Raw genomic sequence first — 5,026 nt, 5'->3', positions numbered from 1 at the left:
TGCTGGAGAAGATGTGACCTACGGAGCAGTGATTCTCAACCACAGCTGCAGGAGAGGCTCACTGGAGACCATTTAAAAAATCATCCCTATCTTCTTGAGTCCCCCAAGGAATTCTGAGTTAGTAGCTACAGATGGGCCCTGACATTTATTTTAAAAAACCTTTTTATGTGGCTTTCTAATATCCACCGCAATTGTTATTAGAGGCTGGAAGGCAAACAGTCACACCAAAGATCAAAGGTAATTGAGTAGGCAGAATGTTTGCTATTCTTTTCCACTTCCAGCCCCTGGCTCCGCACACTTCCATGGACACTTCTTGCCACTCCCATCCCCCATCCCCCATCCCCATGTTTTCTCTATTTTTTCTGACTTCCAAACTTTACCTGCCCTCTTACCCATTCTCTCTGGGCCCTGCTTTCTGGGAAACAAGTAACTAAGAGGGTACTGATGTACACTAATGAATGTTCATAGTTTACTGCAGTTCTCTTCCCATTGATCCTCTCAGCACATTTAAATGGGAACACATCTGGAAAAGAGCAATGACTAATTTTGGCCATTTCAGACCCATTCAAGTGCCATTTTATTGATGGATGGGGAGGAGAGTGTTGGAGCAGGCAGATCCAACCTTGAGGAAGACTCAAGGTCTTGTAAGTTCAGACCCTATTGATCGGCGCTGCTCAGCCTACTCAGAGAAGGACCTGTGGCTCTGGTGAGCAGAGTGAAAAAACGTGCCGGTGGATAGTTAGTCCTGCGCAGGGCACGCTGGGCGAAACTACTTTGTAGATTTCGTCTACTACGCTCTGGGGCATGTACAGTGAAGACTTCCCCTTTGTTACTCGCACTGGTCTTTGGCAAAGGTTCTGGGAGCCGCTGTCCTCCCCCCACCCCCACATGCACACACAGACATGAGAGCAAAGGTTAATCTCATTCTGAGAGAAATGACCTGAAATGTGCCCCCTCAATCAACAAGAAAACACCATGTATGTCATTCAGCAGTTGGTCTTGCTTTTTTCTTGCCTTAATTGACAATACGTGTCTCTTAAGCTTCCCGGTATTTCTGAGAATATATTCTCATTTTTTTTTCTTGCCTGTGAAATATTTGTGGAGTTCTGTAGGAAAAGGAGGGTGGTTTTACAGTGCTACATTTATAAAAGAATCTTAAGTGCTTTTTTCAACTCAGCCCTTTCCCCTCTACTTGGGCCTTTTCTACGATTGTGTTTTTACAGTCTGTGATTACTGGAGATATTCTAAAAAATAACACCAAAGTTTAAATTTGTTGCCATGTTGTTTTTGGTTTTGTTTTTGTTTTGTTTTTGTTTCTGTTTCTCGGTTTTGTTTTTGTTTTACTTCCAAGTAACATTATTTCTGAAAACTTGCTGAGGCAGCCGGACTGCATGCAGTGCCCTTGTAGAGACTTCCCTAAGTCCAGCAGGGGGCAGCCCATTCTCACTGAAAATTTCACCGTTTCTTTTCTTCCAGCATGCTAATTTGTTTCAGTATTTGCAGTAATCTTTGGTGTGTAAATTCCTGTGTAAATGGAAATCTCTGAGCTACATTTCTTCAGTTAAAATTTTCTAAATGCTTATTTATTTTTGAGAGAGACAGAGTGCAAGCGGGGGAGGGGCAGAGAGAAAGAGAGAGAGAGAGGGAGACACAGAATCTGAAGCAGGCTCCAGACTCTAAGGGGTCAGCACAGTGCCTGACATGGGGCTCGAACCCAGGGACTGAGATCATGACCTAAGGTGAAGTTGGAAGCTTAACCGACTGAGCTACCCAGGTGCCCCTGAGCTATATCTCTTTAGAATGCATGGTTACATTGCTGTAATGGCAAAAATTTCCTGGAGAAAACCATGCCCTTAATTCATGGGCGATGGATCATCTACCCCAAAAGTGATTCCTGGGTTGGGAAATGATCCACAGGTCAATTCCTCACAGTTAATGTCACTACTCTTTAACATGACTTTGGTAGTATTCATAGGTAGTAAAAGGTATGTGTTTGCTTGAAAGGGGGTAGCAGCTACTTTGAGGTGTAATTACCAGCCATTTGCCCATTGTCAGGGTTCCAAACATGAGCAAACTACTTCATACACACAGTCTTAACTTTGCCTCTGTTCAGTTACTGACCTTGTCAAAGGCAACCCAAAGCCTATGTGAGTGTGCACAGTGCTCCCCTCCGTCAGATGCTGACACATTATCCACACGGTGGCTCAAAGGAAAGTAATAGCATGTAGCAGAGGCTGAGCCATATAAAGGCCTTAGAATACCTTTGATTGCTCCTCCTGTGCAGGTCATTAGATGAAAAGCAAACATTTGCAGAACATGGACATTTAAAACAGTAAAGGGTACCCACCTAGGCAGATAGGCCTTGGGGACCAGACAAGGTCAGCTGTTTGAAATAGGAGATTTCTTTCTTTTTCTATGTGGTGGCTGATACCCTCTCTTGAGCTCAAACTTGATGGGGAATTTTTTTTGTTGTTGTTCTGTTTTGTTTTTTTAATTAGGGACTACTTCATGAATTTGTGAGTCATCGTTGCATGTGCAGGGGCCATGCTAATCTTCTCTGTATTGTTCTGATTTTAGTATAGGTGCTGCTGCAAGGAGCCTGGGGGTTTGGGAGTCTTTTAGTATGTTTTTTTTTCTTTTTACTTTTCTTTCTTATACCCTCTAGATTGTCAGATTTGCTCTGCAGAGAAATAATATGAATAATAGCTAACATATTAAGCACTTACTGTATGTCAGGAATATTTCAAGTCGCTTTTTTCTTGCATAATCCTTACAACAACCTTATGAGGGTGATAACTGTTAATACCTCTTCTTAAGGTATTCTTCTAATATTCTTCTAATATTACATGGCCTGCCCAAGATCACCTTAGGTGGGAAGTAGCAGGCCTGGGGTTCAAACCTAAGCAATCTGTCTGACTCCAGATCCTCTCTCTCAACCATGACATCACACTCCCTATCTCAAGACCTCTTGGAAGTCAACAGCCCTCGAGCTCCTTTTTTGGATGTTATGTTGAGGTACCCAGAATGATTAGACAGGTAGAGATAAGTCAAAGCTGTTTCAGTCTTTTTACCACCTGCTTAATCTGCCTTCAGAAACCACAGCCTGGAGTTTGAGTGTGCAGATAACAGAGTTGGTCTTTCTAGGGGTTAAGAGCTCTGCGTGGTCCAGCTAATTTTAATCACAGCTAGATCAGACAGGGAGCTGATTTCCTGAAGTCCTAGAAGTTAGTGGGAGTTCCGGTTTCTGATTACAGTCCCAGCTGAATTTCTGCTGAGGGTGAGTGATGTGTCCAGGGGGTCTTGGCGTGGGTTTGTTCTCACTCCTGTGACCTTTTTCCTAATAGTTCAGGGCAGGTCAGAAAAGAATGTGGGAAGAAATACTATCTTCAGGGGACCTACACGGTAACGCTTTCAGGAGACAAGGAATATTTTAAGTAATTTCTGCTTTTGCTAAATCAAACCTCTGTCTCGTTGCAACTTGGGGACATTGTGCCCAGATGCTGAAAGCTGCTACTTAGGTTGGCTGGGTCTGGTACAAGACAAGTGATAAAAGCTTGGAAAAATAAAGAAGAAGGAAATGTGAAATTTGTGGACACAGCAGAGCTAGACCGGGAGTAGCTGGCAGGAAAGGGCTATTATATATATTACGGATGCCATGGGGAAGGTCGGCCAGGGAAAGGCAGAGTCTAGTCTACAGTGTGGTAACCAACCCAGACCCAAAAGGCTTGTTTGTTTGAATACATAATCTTTTTCATCGTTCAGAAATGAAAAAGCCTAAATATCTTGGATATTGGTATCATAGATTGGGTCCTGAAATGATAAGAGACACTGGGAGAAAAATGGGTGAAATTGATGTAAAATGTGGGATATAGTATATAGTAAAAACAAACAAAAAAACCCCACGAAAAACAGAAGGACAAATGGATAGATATACTGAACGTTGAAAAATCTCCCTTCCGTTCTGTTCCCCAGGTACCTAGTTTTATTCCCACTCACCAACCAATGTGATTAGTCATGTGTTCTTCTAGAGCCTTCTATCTTTAATACTTATACAAGCGCATCTGTGCATTCTACTTGAAACAAATGGTAAGATACTATATACACCATTCTGGCACTTGCTGTCTCTTTGTCTCAGTCATACACTATTTTCATACTACCTGTTAAGGAGCAATGTATTATTTTCAAACATTTTTGGGTTAAGTAACACCCCGCATCTTCAATAATACTGTGTACCTTGCTTTTGCATTTAACGCTGTAACAAAGAGTTTTTGATGAGCTGTATATAGCATCTGACAAGATAACAAGGGGTCTGCCCTAAGAAAGTTAGAGCCCACAATAGAACTCAAACATCTGAGACTTTTGAGAAAGCTCGCCGTGCCTATCTGATCTCTAGGCTTGTTGTAGCTCAAGTCTGCTCTTGTGGTTGGAGAAGTACTCATTCTGGCTGGTGTTCTTGGCGAATCAGGGGCTTACGCACTTTGAGCCTAGGTCTCCAGATGTTCTCTTCTTTTGTTTGGTGTCGGCACCAACCAGTTAATGAATCTTTGGTGATCAATAACTTCTTACATTTGTGAAGCATTTTCCATTGACAAGGTACTTTGTGTTATGAATCTTATTCCTCACAAGAACAAAGAGAGAGAGAGGGAGGAGAGATCAGCTAAGATTTGCCTCTATTTTCCCAATGAGAAAGCCTTCTGGAAGACCTTGAGTCAAGTGTTCTGACTCTAAATCACGTACTTTCTTCATCCTTTCATAGTGGTCCTCTTTGTTCCCAAAGCTCAATTGATTGGAATGTTTTCCTTCCTGCTTCGACTTCCTCAGTAGATAACTATTATAATGGCTAATATTTAAGGGTTGACTCATGTCAGTCAGGTACTAATCGAAGCACTATATATGAATTATTTAATCTTAACCACATGAGGTAAGCTTTATAGCTCTACACATGCTGAAACCAAGATTCAGAGAGGGTGATTTATTTGCTCAAAGTCACACAGCTAGTAATGGGCAAGCTAGGATGTCCTTCCAG

The 5,026-nt window shown here is 42.1% G+C and overlaps 1 non-coding gene across 1 annotated transcript; it reads right to left on the bottom strand.

Moving 5' to 3' along the window:
- Positions 1 to 2,490: 2,490 nt before the first annotated feature.
- Positions 2,491 to 2,599, bottom strand: LOC121035694 (U6 spliceosomal RNA). The gene has a single exon (XR_005793032.1). It is a non-coding gene; the product is annotated as a U6 spliceosomal RNA (small nuclear RNA).
- Positions 2,600 to 5,026: the final 2,427 nt, after the last annotated feature.

This window comes from Herpailurus yagouaroundi, unplaced genomic scaffold, assembly GCF_014898765.1.
Source record: "Herpailurus yagouaroundi ecotype Mexico unplaced genomic scaffold, PumYag 161, whole genome shotgun sequence".
NCBI classification, from domain to species: Eukaryota; Metazoa; Chordata; class Mammalia; order Carnivora; family Felidae; genus Herpailurus; species Herpailurus yagouaroundi.
This window is presented reverse-complemented; position numbering and strand designations above follow the sequence as displayed.